The following is a 22,059-nucleotide window of genomic DNA, read 5'->3' on the forward strand; positions in this document are numbered from 1 at the left end:
ACTAAGATGACATGACACCAGCCTTGGCAACATCCAGGATTGGCTTCATGGGCATGAGACCTGTGCACTCACACAAGGACCTGTGTGTCGATGGGCACTGTTTTTGGTTAACTGCTCTGCTGTTGCTGTTAAAAAAATCTTATTAATTTTTAAACCCACATTTTAACTTACACAGCTGGCTCTGCCGAGAACTGACTGCCGGTGCCTGAGGTATTCTCTGAAAGCATCTGAAAGATGACAGAGCTAAATTCAACCCACCCCAAAACTCTGGGAGACAATATACTTTTTATTTTAAACTAGTAGACTTAACAAATCAGGGAAGTTTATAAATATGGAAAGACGTGTGAAGATCTTTGCTTGGAGGAAAGAAACTTTGGGAAGCAGTGCCCTAGCCTCAGCGCTGTGCAGGCCAGATTACAGGTCTGTAGAATGAACATGATAAAGAATGGAGGGGGTTTTCCAAAGTCAACTTCGAGCATTAAGCTATACAATCCCTTTCAAATATTCAGAATGGAGATATAGAAATACGAAGGCCTTAGTTTAATAATGTCAGAGTTAAGGCATCATAATTTAGGATACCAGTCAAAGAATTTACTGTCCAAGATCTACGCTGTTATAAATTTACTAAAACTTCTGTGGTTTCTTTCCCTAATGCAAATATTGGCATAGAATCAGACCTCATTAGTGTTGACTGAAGAGATTGAATCACGTTAATTAATCTGGATTGTTTCCGATTCCTTCAAGAAGCAAGGGCAGTTGATTATATTATTTATCAGGATTCAATCTGGCCCTAAATACCATAATCTTTCAAAAGACGTTGAGTGTCCCATGGCTACTTTCTCTTCTTAATTAAGGTGATTTATTGTTTGCTTCCTAGTCCCATCTCTCTTCTTTTTTATCATCTTAAGTTGGATTAGTTAAAATGTACTCAGATTTATGTTTTTTCAAAAGAATTTATGTTTTTTTTTTTTTAACTCCACTGTCAAATCACTTCATCTCTGTCACCATTTTTGGAGAAGACCTAGTTTATATTTCTGCCAAGTAAACCTGTCCGCCTATAGAAATCATGACAGAATCTTTTATGTCTTGTCAACAGCCCTGTGGTACTCAATGAACTCTTTATGTTCAGTACACTTTGATTAAACAAATGATCGACTTACAAGTTGTAGTTTTTCAATTCAAAAATACACTGTCCTAGATATTATTGTAAAAATTTCACCTCTCCTCTGTCCACACTAATCCTAGCAATGTTTATAAGTCATTAAATATGTTAGTTATTTTAAAATGTTTCCCTTGCTATTTTTAATATACTTGCATTAATTAATTCATGACAGACTGTGAGACCTGTATAATAAAGGAAGTACATGAACACGTTTGAGCCTCCGTTTCCTTAAATAGAAAATAAAGATAAATATTTATCTTTTTATAGCTGGAGGATAAAACTTCATTCCTAGAGTTACATTATAAAAATTTAAATTTGTATTACTTTCAAGGAGCAAATGACTTCGAAACACACATCAGATAAACTCATGCTCCCCAGCCAGGACCTTAGAGCCCTGATGATGTGACTATGAGCCCTCCTGCCCCCTCTCCTCCCACTGCCTCCCCTACTCACTGCATTGCAGTCAGACTGACTTGCTAAGGCTGGAAAATACTCACATTCCTGTTCTCACTCAAATGCCCACACGTTCTTCCATTCATCTTGGCAACATGTTCCCCAACCCTTTGCATTGTCTTACTCTACTTACACGTTTATTTAGTCTTTCTTCATATTTCACTCCCTCAGAAATCATCCTGTTTAGTAACAATTTACCCAGGTTTATTGCTCATATTACTCCTTAAAATTTGAATTTTTATATATATATATATATATATATATATATATATATATATATATATTTTTTTTTTTTTTGCTTACTGACTCTCTCCTGTACTAGTAAGTAAGGACTGGGATTTTGTCTTAAGCATCGCTGAACTCAAAACATCAGGCTGAATACATATTGGAGAGGTAGACGAACAAAATAAAGGCTGATGATATACAATACAGTTCAATGGTTCTTCTAAGTTTCTTAATTTCATGCCTTCAATTCCGCTCCCCTTCTTGTATCCACTCCCTTGTCCATGTAACCCTCAACTCTGTGTGAGATGTGCTGCCTCACTCCTTGACTCTGGGCTCAACCTGGTGACTTGATTGACCAAAGGGACGTTAGCAAATGTGAATAAGCAAAAAGAAGCTGACATTGATAAGTTACATATGTATGTTTTAATACATATGTATTAATCTTCTAACTAGTAAGAAGATTGTGCAAAACAATATACTTAAAAAAGAACTAAACAAATTAGAACAAAATCTTTAAAAATGTTCAAATGTCTGCAGGAAGTTCAGCAAAGAAAACAGAAGAATGAGCAACAGCTAAAAATCAGAATAGAAATATGAAAAATAAAGGTTTTCCTAATATCCCTGGGCAATTTAATTGGAAGCTGCTGTACTCTATGCATTTTTACAATTGAGCCATCAACATGGTATTCTGAAAATCTCTATTTCACTCAGTTACTAAGCTTCTAAAAGCACAAGCCACTTCTTTTTTCTCTTCTCCTTATTGTAAATGCGAGCCACATAATGCTGTTTGATTTATGTGTCTAGCAAAGTGGCACCACCAAAGGATGGTTCCGGGGGGAAAGATTTAGTCCTCTAACACCCCCATCATCTATCCACTCCCAAGCCACTTAAATTAATCTAAGTAAAAGTGTTGTGCATAATATTTAAATACAGCTTCAAGAGAATTCTCCTAGCTTCTCTTGCACAACAGTGTTAGCTTTTCAGCTCCTCATGCAGAAATTGACACAGGAACTCTGAATATGTCAATAAGAGCATTGTTTCTTTCTGTTTACCTGGGTGTATGCTTTGGGGTACTTTTTGTCTTATTACTAGATGAAAAAATGTCAGTCCAATTAAAGAGTCTTATATGAGATTTAGAATTCAAATGATAATCTTTTGTATTATCTGTTGCAAATCAGAAGTACATATGCAATACAAGATGATTCTTAAGTATATTATCTGGTTTTGATCTTCATATTGTTAACGTATCAATTTTTTTTTTACTTGTTCCCATGGATTTAAGACAGACGTATTATTCACTTATTTTTTTTCCTGAGTTTTTCATATAGATGCTTAGGTGAAATAAAAATTGACTTTTTGAAAATTTTTTAAATGAACAATGTAGAAAATGTTTGCACATATTTGGGGTGATTGCTGTTAAATTCTTTTGAGTGTTTGGTAGATCTTTTTCAGGGATTGGAAATTGCTTTTTGGTATCCTCTATCAAATATTCAACAAGAATAGAATGATATGTTGTTCTTTGTCACTATGTTCAAGACACTTCTTTCTTGTTTTTCGTAACATTGGTGTTCGATGTTTTTCTTTCCTTGGCATGCATTTCTACATTTTCTTATGTTTGTTAAGTATTGATGTGTGGCTTGAAACTGCATTAGATTCCTCTTAAGCTAAATTTACCTTCACAATTTGGTGTTTAAACATTTCTGATCAAGGTTTTTATATTTCTTTAAGACACTTGAAAGTTAACTGTCCTTAAAGTCAATATATCTTTTTGCAGTCTAAGTCAATTCAATTTTCATCAATACGTTTAACAGTTACTTTTGTACTTGTATTTTCAAACTTTTCAAAATTCAAAAGATTTTAAATTACTGTATCAACAGAATTGATAGTAGTAAAAACAAGAATTGAGGTTACAATAATTTTTGCAAAGTTAAAGGTAAAGACATTAAATATTTTATATTTCATAAGACTTAAGTCATGTTTTATATAGTGTAGCTACCTATGACATATAGTTGTTAAGAAGGAAGATCCAAAACTTGAATATAAAGCCCTTTTAATATTATACTGGGGCATTTTTTTAATAATACAAATCAGAGAAGGTACTTGTATTTGCCTTTGCTATTTACTATATCATGATAGCCCAGGAATTGTGACAACAAGCACAGCAAATCCAGATGTCACAGTATTCTATCACACTGCTTCTATTCTTTCCATCATTGAATATTCCTAGCATGCTGTCAACCCAGGGCCTTTGCATTTACCATTCTTCCTGCAGATACCCAGATCATTCCTTTACTCCTTCCCTTGCACTGTCAATTCTCTGGTCAAATGTCATCTCTTCGTAGGTGCCTTCGCTGATTACATTATTTAAAACATAAATAAATAAACCATCTCTCTTTCTTTCTAATATATATATCATGTTTTTCCTCAATAACATATAAACTCCTTGAGGTCAGAGACTGTCTGCTTGATTCACCCTGGCACAAAAACAAGTGTCTGACAGGTTTTTAATAATATAAATTGGTTTATTGTCACCATGCCTTTTGTAGTTTTAAGAATGCAAATCATTTCTAAGTTCTGTGTGTTTTATCTCCCAGTTTTGTCATTCCCTTTTACAAGATTTGGTTAATTGCGGTGGTTTCTGATGCATAATCGATTGTACTTTGTAAAAATTTATTCTGGCTAAATTTGTTGCCATTTTATGTCTTTCTAAATTTCCCCTTCAGTGTAATACTTTCCACTGACTGTCTTAAATGTTGCTCTAGTTGTACAAATCGCTGCAGTTCATGAATGTGCCTGTTCGATCTTGAATCAATGTAAGTGTTTATACATTTATTAATTCCTACACACATGCATTCTTCAACTATATGTGAAATGCATACCAAGTGACGGGATTTGTACACGTGCAATTGTTAAAACTTAGATTTTTTTCCTGCTACTTAACTAGCTAATAACTATGAATAAAAGACAACATGGCTCATGTTGTACCATCTTCTAAATAGAGGTCCTTAGTATAGCCTTCTTGGCTGAGCTCTTCATAACTAAAGGGAATGTTTTTTTATTTACCTATAATGTGTACAACTAAACATAGTAAAGATGCTGCAAAACATTCCTTGGATTTTCCAATCACTCCTTTGTAATCCCATGGCTTTTAATCCAGACTTCATCATAAAATTTTACCTCCACAGCATAGAAATATTTATTTATTTTCATCAATATGATATGAGTATCATATGAGTAAGAATTTTGCCTTTCGTGCCTAATTTCTAGCAAAATGTATAGTCCGTGTTGTAAAATACGTGTGAGATGAATGAAAGAAGAGATGTATGATAGAACTAGCTTTGACAAGAAAATAAATTTATGTTGAATTTGTTTTAAAAAATGAATCATATCCCTAGAAATGAAATATAAGTCTGTTACATCCATGGTTGGACTGAACGTATAAAAAGAAAATACTATTTTTGTACTTTAAGTACAAATAAAATGAAAACCTCATTTTGACAATTCAGCTCCAAGTTCATTCTAAGTCTCCTAGATTGAAGTTTACTATTGAAATCATCGTATCAGTATTTCTGTTCTCTTTCTCTTTTGTAGGAATTCTCCAGGGATGCAGTGGTCTCGCATCGACACACAGTCCTGAGACGAGTTCTAGCTACCGCAAAGTGAGGGAAAGTGTTATGTGTGGCTTTCAGGCGAGGGCATTTGTAGAAACAGGATTGCATCTTCCACATTTTCTCTTTCATCTCCTTTAAGTTGGTTCCGCAGGAGTTCTACATGTTTGCATCCATGTAGTTTATTCTGGAGAGTACTCAGGAAAAAAGTGCTTTCAGGGAAGCAAAAGAAGCAAGATTAAAAAGAAAGAGAGAGAAAGAGAAGTTGCACACTACTGTCTGCAACAGAGGGATGCATCAGCCAACCCTGTGGTGAGTTTGAAGGCTGGAGTAGCCTTTCAGAGATAGCAACTCTCTTTAAGAAATGAGATGAATCGTTGTAACTCTGCAGAATCAATTGTTTGCTGACAGACTGTAAGGGGGAGAGTAACCTGGAGAAAGACACTTCTTTAGCAGAGGGAACTTCCAGGAAGACACTCAGCTTTGAGTCCTCAACAGCCAATATTTCTGTCAATAGGAGAAATGAGTCCTCCAGTCCTAAGAAGGTAGTATAAGAAAGTGTTAGTTTTATTTCCTCCAATCAGAAGCAGATTGTTGCAGGGCTCAAATAACTAGTGGGGTCATTACACAGAAGGAGCCAGAGGAGCTGGATTACTTTTTGAAGGGGCACTACCCAGGGACATCCACTGATAAACAGAAAATAAAACCCAATATGTTTTAGCTGCTGAAAGTCCACAGTCTAATTTTTAACCTGACATATATGCTACTGATAAATTTTGTCATTTTCCTTCAGAGTAATCTGTTTCTAATATTGTCCTTTTCCCTGTTGCCTTTTAAGTTAAAGGAATGAAAACTACATAGAGCAATTATACAGATGGCATAATGTTTACTAGTGGTTCAGGGAAATTCCTGTGAGGGGCTGTATTTTAGAAGCATAATATCTGAAGCCATTGATTTAAAATTATTCACCCCTGAGGGATCTTAAACTACACAGCATTCTTTAGCCCAATGTTTTCACGCGAGGTATTAAAATCTAGTGATTCCACATATGTATTCCTTATTTAAGTAGTATCTACTTGCAGAAATAAATGCATATTACTTATACACAACTTTTGAAGTTTAAAGGGTATAATTTCGTCTAAAATTACTCTAAGCCTCAAAGGGAGACAATATAGACAGGCATATATATATATACATGGTCCTTCTTGAGATATATAATCGTAAAGTCTTATATTTTTCAGTTGGAGCTCTAGAATATAAAGCTATGACTAAAAGAATGAACAATATTTACTACACAAATACAACTTGAACATCTGAGATAGTCATTTTGCTCAGATATATTCTGAATATAAATGTATTTTCATTCCATACTCAGTTAATCAATTCAGAGCTGAGTATATCCAGCATATTGAAATAAGTGTGTGCTGGGGTGTACTAATATTTATGCCAACACGGATTTTCATTCTGACATAAATGATATGTTTTAGAGATCTAAAATAAAGAGGCATACATTGTTTTATTGTGCTTCACATGTATTATGCTTTTTACAAATTGAAGGTTTGTGGCAACCCAGTGTTGAACATGTCTATTGGCACCATTATTCCAATAGCATTTGGTCACATTGTGTCTGTGTGTCATATTTTGGTAATTGTTGTAGTATTTCAAATTTTTCATATTATTATGTGTTATGGTGATCTGCCATCAGTGATCTTTGATCAGATGAGTATTAATATTTTTTGCAATAAAGTATTTTTAATTTAAGGTATGTACAATATTTTTAGACAATGCTATTGCACCCTTAATAGTTTGGTGATAAAGGAAAGGAATCTTTATTCAAAAGCAGTTACTTGAGCCTATCAAGTCACAGTTTTAACTACTTAAGCCTATCAATTAAGGCTAAACTCTAACACCTAGGTTCTCCTAGCATTCCCCTGTGAGTTTCTATAAGGTTAGTTGACAAACTAAAACAACATAATACCCCAAAGCTACACAATCCTGGAAGCATGGCAGGCTTCTGCCTCAGAGCCTGTCCCCTCTAGAACACTGAAAGAAGAATAACCCTGCCACCCTCTGCCAGGCCAGCCTGATTTTAGGCTATGGCTGGAGTTCCTTCCCATCCAAAGTACAATGCAGGCAGCTGCAGCATGACCATTCAAGAATCCTTGAGGAAGAAGTGAGAGCCTGAGAGCCAGAGCCAGCCAGTCCAAGAGCCAGAGAACCTGAGCCAGAGCCTGAGAGACCCAGCTCAGGAGCCAGAAAAGCTCTTGACCCAAAGAGCCAGCCCTGTGTTTATTTCCACTGGCTCTGGAGGCATTCAGAAAACAGCCAGTCCCATCCTAGACTGCCTTCCATTGCCTCAGCAAACTCCTCCTGTGGCCCCTCCTACTTCTCCACAGGGATCTTAATCAGATCCCCCTGTATCAATATGCCTAGTTTATTTTTTAGCAGGCTCTGGTTATGAAGTATTTCTTTAAAGAAACATACTATATCAATAGTCTTTAAAGTGTACATATCTGAAATCCATCTATTCAAGTACCACATAATTATCCTCGACAAATTATTGAAGATGTGAAAGAAGATTTATGAGAAGGGATCTTCAAGAAGTACTTTAGACTGCTACAATTGAGTCGCTTACTCTCTCTTGTGTCTGTGGTTCTACTGCACTAACTTCCTAACTGCTTTCCCTTGTACTTTGAACATAGCAAGCAGAAGGGTCTTTTTAAACCATATTTGTGTTATTTCATCCTCTCCAGTAGCTTCCCATTGCACTTAAAGTCCAGTCCACTAACCTCAGCCTTGACACTGTCATTTGTCCAAACCCCACATCACTTTACTTTGCTGGAGTCACTCTGGTCTACTTAGCTTTCCTTGATAATACCGTCTATTACCCTATCTCAGGGTCTTTGAACTTGATGTTTTTGCATTTGAGAGTACATTGCTCTCACTTGGGAAATATACTATCATTAAAGTCTTTGTTCAGATGTTATCTCTTCAAAGATTCTTTTTCTACTTATTCTGTGAAAGGAGTCATTCACCCTTGACTATAACTTTTTTCACATGACCCTTCTACATTTTTATTCAGAGCATTTATCACTTCTGGACAAACATATACACACATCTGCCCTCTGCAAACAATATAGGTTCAAAATATAAGGGTAGAAAATTCATTATGTTTTGGTTCTTAATCCACCTCCAGTGAATTCTTAGTGTATAGTAAAAGTTCAAATATTTCCAAATAAATGAATATATTTATAAATAAGGGAATAGTTTACTTATAGTAAGGCAAATCCATGTGGTATGATGCAATGCAATCTTAATCAAAATGACATTTTGGAATTGACCAGAGGAGAGATTCATTTTACAAAATATTATCACAAATCAGAAAAATTTTATTTTGAATGTTTGTGCTCTGCACTTGTAATTTTCTAGTAGACATCTATTACTTATGTGACAATAAGTGTAAACTTTTGATTACTAAATTATTCTTAAAATATTTGTCTCATCGTTTGTAACCAGTCTTGTAAAATCAGGCAACCCACAACTTTGTAGTTAATCTGTTGTAAAGATAAAATACTTTCTTATTATTCTTTAAGTAAAATAAAACAAAAATATATCTTATTCTTCTTTATATAGTATGTCTGGTTATCCTAAACCAAAAGAGATTCAATGTAATTTGAGAATAAGAGTTATACAGTTGGAGCTGTGACACTGATGTGGTCTTTAAAAACATTTATATAACTTTCTATCCTAATTTAAAAAATTGCTTTTCCTTTTTTTTACTCTACATTTTATTATGAAATTTAATAAATTTAGCTTACAAAAACTGTACTTTAAGTATAATGGATGGTGGGGTAACATTTAATTAATCTAAGTCAAGCTTTCTCGGCCTCAGCACTACTGGTATTTTGGGCTGAGAAATTCTTTACTGTGGGGAAAGCTGTCCTATGCATTGTTTGGCAGCATTCTGGGCTTCTACCCAAGAGATGCCAGTCCAACACCCTTGCTTGCCTTCTGCCCGGTTGTGACAAACAAAAATATCTGCAGACAGCACCAAATGTCCCCGTGGAGGAATGACTGATCTAAGTTGAGGGCAAACACTATAAATCTGGTCAAAGTTATATTTCAGAAAAAGTGAAATAAGTACTTGCTTATAAATACCTAATATAATTTGCAGAAATGAAAATTGAATATATTAGCATTGAAGCAATTTACTGAACTTCCAATGTGTATGATTTATTCATTTCTAATTCAGATAAACATGGCTATACTCAGTCAACCTAAAATGGGCTTCAATTCATGGAACAGTGCATTTTGTTTCTATTAGTCAGATTTTCTTCAATTAAAAAAATATGTCTGAAATTTACTCATCTCCTTTATGGTCAATATATCCCATAAAATAGATATGTTTTATTTTCAGTTTTTTTCAAAAAAAAAAGCCAACAAACGTAGAAGTTTAATTACATAAGCATTCTGATATATGTGAAATGTATCATATTGTTTGCATTTTATTTAATTTAGTTTTACTTCAGCAGTCTGCAACCTATATTTCAGCAAGAAATGAGTGCTAGTTTCTCAGAGGCTCTTTCTTCCCCTTATTGTAAGTCTGTCGCATTCATTTGTACACCAAATGCTTATTTAGGAGAGAGGATTTTGCTTCCTACCTTTTGGGCTAAGCTGATAAGACATACATATACTTTTTGCCTGCTAGCTTACTTTCAAAGAAGAATAAGAACAAAGAATACATGCTTAATGTATTGTAACTGAACTCAGGGATTGAGTTAACTGAATTTATCTCTGACATGTCCTGTGTCTGAAGATCGCCTTACTCCATAACAAGTACTGATTCAGTCAGATAAGGAACTCCCCCTGACCAGTTTTAAGACACTTGTAGAGAATAGAGAACACTTAAGATGAAGGAGAAACTGTAGAATTTTACTACGGGAAGAGAATCTGGATGGTTTTATAGAATTTCATCTCACTTCTCCAATTTTAATATGAGACTTACAGGGATTAAATAGAAAAAGAAATGATCCATACAGCTAATTAATTTAAAGTTAGAATTTATTCCCATTGACTCAAAAGAGAGACTGGAGTAAAATGTATTGCAATATAGTTTTGATATCAATGCTTACACTCTGAGACAAATAACTGAAAATAAATTCCCAGATCAATTTGAGCATCTTAAGACATCAAAGTATCTAGTAGCTGCTGAAAGGACTTAGTAAAATTACAGTCAGGCTGCAATTCTGTTGTCTGACACAGTGGCAGATCTAATAAATTAAGCATAAGAAATATATGTGTTTATGTGTATGTATATATAACTACATGTACAAAGAGATGTACATACATACATATACACAGACTATATCTATGATTATGTCCAGGTCTATGCCTATGACTGCCTCTATATCTATATCTGTCTCTTTACATATTCTGTTATGGATAGGCAAAGACATTTTTTCTCCTCTGCAGGAGCTTGCTTCAGATAGCAGAAGTAGCTAGAAGGAAAACATGCAAATAAATTCTATAATTATTAAATCAAAAGAAATCTGCAATTTAAAGGAAACAGAAATCATGCAAATGAATGTGTCAGAGTAATCTTTTCATTTTATGTTAAATTTTGTGTGTCTTCTTATACAATACACAATGTAATATTATATATTATATATTATATATCATATCATAATGAAGTAAACAATTGATGTGGAGAGTTGGAAATAGATATATTTTTGTCATATACCTTCCAGTTACATGACATGTTTCTACACCTGCTTTCGTAATCAACTTTATTTACAAAATTTTCCATAACACTGCAGATTTAATATGCAAATCTAAATGTTTTATATACTATTAAGAAGACATGTACTGGCTGGCAGGTCTGTCTAATAAAATCCAGTTGGAGAGTCATTAAAAACCTAAGAGCTTTTCATTACATAATCTCTCCTTCCCCCATACAGACTAGAGGCCCACTCTTAAACATTCTGTAACAATCCATTTGTCTGCTTTATAGCCATCGTCACATCTAACTCTTTTTATCTTGTAGCTTTCATTTATGTCTTAATTATTTCACTAGCTTATAAGCTGTGTAAGGACAGAGTTCAAGTCTACATTGAACTTAGCATGTTTGAATTTAGTAGGCCTATCCAGTATAGTGTAGAATAAATGAGTAAAGAACCTAATTCATTTAGAAGTGAAAATAAACTAAATACTGAATTACTAGAAAATACACTTAGAAGAATGGTGAAGTCATCAGTCTATTTATTTCCATTGACCAATTTAATCTAAAATAAAATGTTAGAAAGTATTGCCATACAAGTAGAGATAAAGAGTATCATTACATATAATCTATCCTGAAAAAATAGACTGCTTTTCTACAAGAACAGTCACAGTAGATTCATTGAGGGTTTTGTTCTTGTTTTAGTTTTGTGTTTTGCAGGCACAGAGATTTTTACAGGGGAGGAAGGGATCTTTAGTGCTGATACAATTTCTGATTGTTCTATTGAAACATCCAGAGACCATTCCTTGATCATTCTTATCCTTAAAAATGTTGCATTCCTTGATTCTTTGGACACCATTGCTCTGGTTTTTACATTTCTAGTCACCTTTCATGTTTTGTCTCTAATTGTTCTTTTGTTGACTCATCTGTCTCCCAAATTCAAATATATGTAAGCAGCCATTCTAACTGTATACCTCCTTAATCTTTCCACATTAATACCTCAAGGCATAATTGATTCTTTTAAGAAACTACATCTTTTCTCTGTTCACAGTGTCTAACTGAATAATTATTACAAATATCACTGAATTGTAATAATCAATTGGATTTGAAAAAGAAAAAAGTTAAATTGTACTTTGGTGTAAACTCATAGAGGAAAGACATTTATTATTTAATGATCACAAAAATATATCTGTAACACTGTGGATTTTAAAAACTCCTTAAAGCTAATTAAGTTCTAATATACAAGTGTACCTAATAATTTAGGTAACGTTTTCATCTGGAATTTAAAAAAAAAACATTAACTCTTCATGCCTCAGTTTCTTCATAAGAGTTGAGTTACACTATATTACATAAATTCTATAATCATATAACTATTTGTATCTAAAAGCGATTTCTTTATATACTAAAACTCTATAGTTATTCCTTTTGAAATTTTATGTGAATGAATTTAATTTAATCTGAATAAAATGTTATTGTCTAGCTTTATAGTGAGACAGGAAACGTTGAAACTTTTTAGGTTATCAGAATGTTCCCTGTCTCCTCTTAGCCTCTAATTGCTTGTATCTTTGCCACTATGCTATAAGAAATTTGGATTCCCATTGAATTTGGAATAAAACTTAAAATCCTCCTCTTCATCTATGTGATTAATTTGTTGGGCAAATTTTGAAGTCCTTGTCTCATCACTTCTACCTCACTCGGTATTCTTCCTTTCCAATGCTTCCTGTTCTTCTGCCCAAAGCACTTTTTCTACTTCTAATGCATACTTGCTCTTCTATCTCATTATCATCTTTAAGGTCTTGATGTAAATGTCACCTACTCAGGGAGCATTTTCTATATCAACATAAAATAATTAGTAAGAAAATGAGAAGTTTATTTTGGTTTGTGAACTACAAATTTCATTATTACTCTGTGAATGACTTTGCTTCTTCAACTGAATGTCAATGACTTTGATTGCTTCAGTCCAAGTAATTCTCAACAACTTTGGATAATAAATTATAATGCATGAGGGAATTTTATGTGTACCTAAAACTGATCCAGTCAAGATCTTGAATTTGTTGGAACGGAAGCTGGAGCTTATGTAAATCATTATCACATAGATGGCATTTGTTTTTAAATAATTCAAATAAAATTATTATTATTTAACCAAATGTTATCATAGCTAAGCAGAGACTGAACATGTTTTGAGAGATAAATGTCATGTGAATTTATCACAGTTGATCAAAAATATATATCCATGTTGATATCAGAAATTATGAGATACATGAGTATTTATGGTGAGTAGAAATCTTCCTACATATACAGATAACTTCTGTGACTTAATATCCACTTAAATAGTAAAATTATATTTGTTCAATGTATTTTAATGAAATAATAAAATCCAAAATAATACTTGATACATAAAAAACTAACAGAATAAACATTTTCCTTTAAAAAAGTAACTATAGTACTATATAATATGAATTTTAGCCAGTGTTTTATGTAAACATTCTGTAATTGATTTATTAACTTACATCTATTATTTTAATAATAATAGTAATTTGTAAGATATTGATCATATCACTAGATGTGCTTAAGAAAGCTCCTTCTTGATGTGATGTGAGAGCAATGATAGTTTGCTCCCTAGTTTTTTCTCCACTGTTCAGGCTCCTTACTTGAAATTTTGGTCATTGAAAGTATTAAGGTTGTTTGCTACCTCAAAATTATTCTTTATCAAATGCATATAATGACTTCAAAATGAGGTTATATTTAGAATTAACTGATATCTTGAGAATCTACTATGCACCAGCTATTATTTTTGATGTTAGTTCAAGTAAATAATCGCATTCTTATTATACTTAAAACATCTCACTATGCATGTGTTTACATTTACAAAGCTCATTAGTTCACACAGACCATAAGATGGAGAAGCAGAAACTAAAACCAAAGCACATGATTGCAAGATCACTGCTCGTTAATTATTGTAACACTGATTATTGAGAAATGAGACAACTATTATTGGTTAGATTAGAAAGACTAAGATTATCTCTACCATGGAATGTCACAAAGGAGGGGAAATAAAACTGGAGCCCAACACTGTAGAGGTCTAAGCAGGAGTTTTATTGGAATTGGATATGTCCAGAAACTGCAACTCAAAGATCTTTCTGGACATCCAGATAATGTACATTGTTCTCCCACTGTTTGTCACCAGATTTCCAGACAATACAAATGGACTTTGTTTCACTACAACCCCACAAGATGTTAAAGAACACTTCTTTTATATTAAACTGTCAAAGAAATATTTATTTTATATAAAGTATGCAGTTAAACTCTATCAATTAGAAATCATTTAACTATCACTAGTTAGTTTGACATACATCCTTTATTTCTAAATCTGAACTTTAGATTGGAACTCTTGCATGCCATTTACCTGGGAATAAATACAAAACTACAAATATAAATATAATTATAAATACAAATATAATTCTTCTAGTGACCAACTTGATACATTGCCATTAAAATACCTATTGAATTTAACCTACAGGCATGGTTATGAATTGTTGCTATTTATCACAGAATTTACTTTTTTCCCTTGACAGACTGACCCTTTCACCTGAAGCGCTAGGAGACAATCTGCTAGCTCTGGGATGCTCAGGTACATTTTCATTGGCTTCGCAAAACCAAAGCACTGCTTTAGAATATGAAATAGAATGCCTTCAGAAATGCACTCTAACAAGTTTATTAAGTTAATTTTAAATAGTTTCTCCCCACTCAGACAAAATTATTTCTTCTTCTTTAATGGTGTATGACTATGCCTCTTAAACCGAAGAAACTTTTATCTGTTACTTGCATCAAATCTTAGTAATTAGGTTTTCACAGTTAGTATGCCCAAGCATTTGTGGAAGAAAAGGGACCACATGCGAAAACTGAAAAGCTCAGGAGGGGCCTGTGAGGCAGCCTCACAAACTCGGACTGAAAGTAACCCCATAGGATGGTCTGAAATGAAAACTTTCTAACTGAAAGCAGTTCCAGGCAGGTAGTCCTGTCTCCGGCCACTACTTTTCGTTAATAAAGATCAGCCTTTACCTTAACTGAGCCTGTCTGTTGGCTTTTTGCAGCTACAATGATATACCTTTGGAATGCCAGATTTCCTTTTTCTGGAACCCTCGAAGCACTGACCCCGCACCAGGGAGAGACCACAGATCCCCTCACTGTTATTGTTATCATGTTAGTTGTTGACTATGAACTATTCTGTACCCACCTTTGTGAAAGTAGGTGTCTATCCGTTGGCTTTTATGTAATCCCACAGGTTCTCTGCTTCCCCAGCTGCTTTGCTTTCTCCTGCCTCCCTAATGGATCACCAGTGGATTCCATGTAACCCTTTTATGCCCCCTCGTGTGGTTGTAATGTATAAAATAAGGTGTGAAACTGCCATTCTACAGAGCATTGTCTCATCCTGTTGAGGTTTTGCTTCTTGGCAATTGTGGTGAGTTTGGCTCAAATACTGTAAACTCACAATAATTGTGACCGGTTTGGACATTTCTTATGTTGACACATGGTAGCCAGAAAACTGACCATAGCATGCTTGGGTCAACAATGTCTGTATCATTTCAGTCAATTCTGAATCATTCCCGTCGTCGGCAGCCGTCCGTCTCAAGAGACGATGGTGTAGCTTCTTAAGAGTCTATCTGCACCGCCGAGAATGGTTGTGCAGTCCGACTCGGGAGTGACACGGTATCTGTCTCCTCCCGTGTTGAATCGACATCTGGCGATGACGCTGGAGTGTCCTCTCCAGTGAAGCTGAAGCTACAGAGCCTGGGCAGGGTGATATGGAGGGTCTGCTGTTGCTCATGCAGCAGACCCCCCCTCTCTTCGCAGCTGAAGGGTCCAAGGGAAAGATGGAGTCAATACAGCTTGGCTTCAGGTGCGCCGCAGGAGTTGCCGGTGTTGACTACAACGTTGAACCGCCTTAGGGACTCCGGCTCCGGATTATGGTTTCTTGGAATTCTGAATCATTATGGGATGATTTATCACGATACATTTGAATTTATTTAAAGCAAAATTAATAACAGCATTATAGTGTTTAAGAGTCACAAAAGAGAGTAACATTGCAAATGGCTCCCAATAAACTCTTGCCTTTTTACATATTCTATTTGTTTTAGGTCGTTGTCACAAAAAAAAAAAAAAAAAGAATTTTACCAAAGTACAGGCCTAATGGAAAAGAGACACCAGGTTCATATACTTATAACTTAACATCTTGTAAGAAACACTGGAGGGGGGAGGGATAAATGATGATATTAAAATAAAAAAGAAAGAGGCATCATTGAGAAGTAAACATAGAGCATAATTTTTCAGAATAGCAACAAAACTGGTAAAATACAAGATGCCATGTGGATCTATTGGGATATTGTACCACTTATTTTTATCCATTTCTATACCCTAACAATAACGAGTTCTAGATTTACCCTATTTTTTTTCTTTTGTGAACTGCACGTCAGTTTAACGCACCGTGCATTGTTCTTTGTATGCCCACATTTACATTATTTCATTTGTTTACCTCTTTCAAAAGTGAGAGCTGGCTTTCACTCATCACTGGCCTTCACCTTCTGACAGATCAGATGGCTTTCCTCTGCCTGACTGAGCTCTCTCCTTAAATGGAAGGGCAACTCTCACAATTGTTTTCCTGATATCGCCCTTCCTTCACTTTGTCATTTAGAGCATAACCTTGAAATAAATTACATGTAATATGCATGAACCTTGCCACCGTCAAGCCACTCTTAAAAGTATTTGCAACTGAATTTGAAACGTTGCATCAAGTTTGATATGTCACCTGTCAAGCAATACATTTATAACAAATATGAATATTTCCCCCAAATGTATACATCTTCAAATGTGCATTCCTCAGCATCAATTTGCAATGTCTGAGTTCTCAACTTAATTTCTGAAGAGTAAATGAGGTGAGGTGCTTTTAGTCCTTTAGAGATATTTAATAAAGAACGGCTGTATATTTCAGAATTATTTCTAATCAATGTACTTGATGCAGTAAATTATTGCAGTTATATTAGCTAAAAATGGCATCAAAAGTAAACGCCCAATTGACCACATGCCTTTCTCTTGTGTAGTACATTTTTCTCACATTTTCTGATCATCTGATAGTGTTCTAGACTAAAGGGGTGCATTTGCCTGTGTAAAAGCAAAGTCCAGTAAATCATGAACTGGAGCTTGCAGGAAAGAAAGTAAGGGTTCAGTCATATGGTATTGGTATTTGTCTGATTGGCTTATTTCACTTAGCAGAATGTTCTCCAAGCCCAATATCATATGATCTCACTTATGTGGGGAATGTAATGAACAAACTGAACTAACAAACAAAACAGAGACAGACTCACAGATGGGGAGCATGCTGACACCCCTGGTGGGGGGAGGAGGGTGGTGTTTAGGGTTTGCAGGGATCAAGCAACAAGGAAAAAGGACTCATGAACATGGACAACAGTGTGGTGATTGTCAAGGGGAGAGCTAGTATAAAGGGGATAAATGCTAATAGAAAAAAATACAATAAAAACAAACACTTTTGGATCTCTAGTTCCTTCCCATTGCACCCTGGAGTTTAGCAGAAGGCAACACAAAACAATATAAAACAAACAAACAAACAAATACACAAAAAAAGGAAGGGTTTATTAGTACGGAAATGGCCCAGGACTGAAGTCACAGGTGAGATCATGCTCAAGGACTGGGGCCCCAGCTGCTTTCAGAGGATGAGATGCTTATATGGGGGAAAAAAATCATTAATCACAGTGACCAAGGGAGTTACACCACCATCTCTACTGATTGGTCAGTGCCAGGGTAGGGGGGAGATGATCATTGGATCTCTTCCTGAGGTGAGCCACAGCATCACTTCGTGTGGTTTCACAGGTTTCTGGATGTGGAGTTGAAACATAACTGAGGCCTAGACATGGTCGACATATTTTCCTCTATGGTCACTAAATCCCAGGCTTTGTTCCTGAGATGGCTTAATGCCTACCAGGGTCTCACTGTCCTGAGAACTTAATGATTAAGGAAGGCAGTAGTTGTACAAGGGAGAAAGAGGCAGGTGAGTCAGGGTGCGGTTTGAGGCCTGTTTGATTCAAAAAGAAAGAAAGGGGAAAAGGTCATGCTAAAAAAATAATTTCTGCACAATAGTGATTTTGCTGGAGCCTAAGAAATCATTTGTTTTTATAACTAATAGAAATTTGTTGAATAGTCTCACATGCATCCTTGGCAACTGTATGTTACCACCACAGATTCTATTTCTGCTCTAATTTTCTTACAAAAAAATCTTTATCCCCTTCCCTTTTGATTCTTTGAAAGCAAAGATTCTCTAATAATCTTATTTCTCTCTTTATGCATTTTTTTTCTTATTGAATCCTTTAAAAAATTCTCTTGCAATCAAAACAAATAATATTCTGGTTGAAAACTATGAATAAAATCAAAACAAATTAACAATTAGATAATTGTTTGGGTCCTGATGAGTATTTCCTTTTAAGAAAGGAAACAAGAAGTCAAAAATATGAGATTAACCTTTATATAAAGAATGGTATTCAAAATGCTATTAAGTCATTAACTTAGGTAAATAGGCATTTAACCTTTGTCAAAATGCAACAGTGTTTAACCTTTGTGTTTAAAATAGTGCTTCTATTAGGTATGCTTCAATTGCTGCAGATCAAATAAGAAGGAAGCTGCCTCTTGACCTGAAATTTAAACTAATCCTGATGTGACCTTTGCAGGAAGTTAAAGCAAAGTTTGTTGAATTTTATTTTAAAAGTTGTTGTTTTTGTTGTTGTTGCTGTGTGTGTTTTAGTTTTGCAGATCTTTGCCTATATTCCATTTACTGCCCAATGCGGATAGTTTCAAAATACTGCAGTGAAAAACTGTTGTAGATTTTTGGAGGCTGGAAGCAAAGAACATTCTCTTGCAAAAGTACGTTTTAACAGTGTTTGCAGCCAACTTTTGCAAATTTAGGAGGTTCAAGTTAACATTTACACTTTTGTTAAGGAAAAGTACAATTGTAATGTCTCGCCATTTACTCCCTGTTAATTTACAGTCATGAAGGAGAAAAGACACAATTTGATTTACCTATTATGGGCATGCCGATTGTGTAGAAAGCATAATTTGAAATCAGAAAAAGCTATTTTCCTCCAGCCATTTACATCAGTCAGTCTTAGGGATCCGCTGATACATTTCAAGTAATTTTCCTCTCTAATTAGAGCACACAGCTCTGTCTTCTACAACAGATGTGATATTTGCAAGCATCTCAGGGGAAGGTATGTTTTTCTGAAAGATGCTTACCTGCACAACCAAAAAAGGATTTTAGGAGCCTCTGAAAATCTAAACTAAAAATGCAACTTTTTCATAAATAAGCACAAGTGGAAAGTGAGTGAGTTGGGTCCTGTTATCCTTAAGTTCCTTTTTTTTATTTTTATTTTTATTTTTGGTGAGCAGATTTTCAAATATACATTACGAGTTAATGTAGAGAAGCAAAATTTGCCACCCCAAAATATGTATCTTTGGAATATTGATTATTTTATCTGGTTAGATTTAAGAAACAAAAGACTCAAGCAAAATATTTGACTTTCCCTCTAACTGCCTAAAATAATTTAGACAGAGGACCTGTCCAGAAAAGGAGTTATCATCATGGGTAACTAGAGTTGGTTAGGTGTAATAGACAGGAAGGAAGGAAGCAAAGCCTTTTGGATCAAAGTTCTCTGGGTATCATTATCAAAGATGGCCCAGCAAACATTAGTTTCCCAAACAGCTGCTTTTGCATCTCCACGTGAACTGCCTTCTTCCCCTTTGAAGTCCAAACGACTATGCACCTTTTTCCTTAGCTCCAGTTGGCATATAAGCCTCAACTGCTTTATTTGTCCTGGTTTCCATATTCTTATAAGACCCCTGTATGTTCATATATAATGAGATTTGTTTGTTTTACCCTGTCAATATTTCTCATGTCAATTTAATTCTTAGGCCAGCCAGAAGAACTAAGAGGAGAAAGGGGACATTTCTCCCTCCCACTGGAGATAAAATTATTTTTAATGTGAAGTCATGAAGGACATGATATAGGAGAATAGTCACATTTTAAAGGGAACTACTTCCCTCTTTCAGAGTATGACTCCATAATATATCTTTGCACGTTGCACTGAGACCCATTATTTTACTATACTTGCATGTTTTAGACATTTTAGATGTGATAGGTTCCCAATCCTTCTACTTCCAGAGAGAAAAGCAAAGCCCTAGAAAAGAGAAAAGTCATAGTGGAGTGCTAAGACCTGCACCTAGCAACACCAATGCTGAAAGTTTTTAACTAGGTGATCTGTACCTTGTAGATGTCTGCTTCTCTCAATCTCTGGTTCTCCTAGGTCCATTAACTGTTTATCTGTACTTCTCTGGGATTGATAGCTACTGAAACATTATAAACTCCAAAAAGGTTGGTCTTTGTATCTGTTTTGTTCAGGTCTGTGTCCCCAGCTTCTAGAGCACTGCTTAAGCTAGAGAAGTGAGTGGTTTAGTAAAAGTTTGTTGAAGATAGAAAACAAAAACAAAAACAATAATGAACTGTTTACTCATGTTACCTTTTCTAAATAAACCTGCATTATAATCAGCCAAGGAACCCCAAAGCTAAAGAATTAAGTTTTGTTAAAGAAAGTTTGAGGAATTAACCAATGTGTTTAAAGATATATTTGGTGTCAAGAAGCGATTCAAGCACAGAAAATTGCATGAAAGGGTATTTCTAATGCTTGGATTTAAAAAACAAAAAACAAAGAAAATTACTTACGTTGCTTTGGATTAAAACCTACTTTTAAGAGATTCATTTCCTCTAAAGTAGCTGGTGTAAAACAATTAAATAGTCTTTCTTGACCTATTTAGCATCCCTGGCTTGGTTAAAAAAATTGTATTGACCAAGACAGATTAACAGGAGAAAAGCACAGAAGTTTATGTAATATAAGTTGTATGTAACTCTGGAGACTTAAGGCAGTGAAGACATAAAGACACAGTTACACCAGCATATTTTTATGCGAAGTTTGATGAAGAGTGGACAGTTGTGTAGAAATATGAGATCAAAGAGAGCCAGTAAGAGTAATAAACTGGGGGAAACAGCACAGTAATCTTCCTGATGTGGCCATATTTTCAAATTTCTTTACCATAAAATTTTCAATATACAAAGAGGCCATGTTTTGAGGTAGTATGTTCTGAAAGCCACTGCTGGTAAATGGCAGTTTATGAAAAGAAAGCAGCCCATTTTTGCACACTTAGTTAGGGGATCACCTGAAGTTTGTTTTCCCAAAGATATTTATTTTACTTGGAATGGGGCATGTCTCAATCTTCTTGGGCTGCCACAACAAAGTAATAAAGAGGAGTAGCCCCCTCAACAGGATCAAGGGGCCAAGATCCAGGTCGTAGCAAGAGAGCTCTTCCTGGTTTGTAGATGTCCATCTTTACTAGCTGAGTGCTCACATGTCCAAGAGCACTTCCTCTTCTTATAAGGACACTGATGGAGGGTTCCACTCCCAGTACCTCATCTAAATCCAAGTAGCTCTCAAAATCTGCATCTCAAATGCCTATGCTGGGGGTTAGTGCTTCAAACCACGAATTTCGAGAGGACACAGTTCAGTATACAGTAGTCCTCAAATGCAAGATTTTTTATGGATTCACTTTATATCCAAGACAAAAAAAAAAAAAAGAATAAATAAATAAGTTCTTATATAATTTCCATCTGCAGATTTTTTTCTACAAAATATAAACATATCAAAAAAAAAAAAAAAGAGGGGGAGAAAAAACTTAGTCTATGTGATCCATATCATTTAGCTAATTTTTTTTTTTAGCCGTGTCCCCTTAACTCATACCAAATTTTTATCTTTCTTTGCAAGAATATCCCTGTCCATACTTAA

This window comes from Furipterus horrens, unplaced genomic scaffold (genome assembly GCF_987537825.1).
Source record: "Furipterus horrens unplaced genomic scaffold, mFurHor1.1.pri manual_scaffold_2, whole genome shotgun sequence".
NCBI classification, from domain to species: Eukaryota; Metazoa; Chordata; class Mammalia; order Chiroptera; family Furipteridae; genus Furipterus; species Furipterus horrens.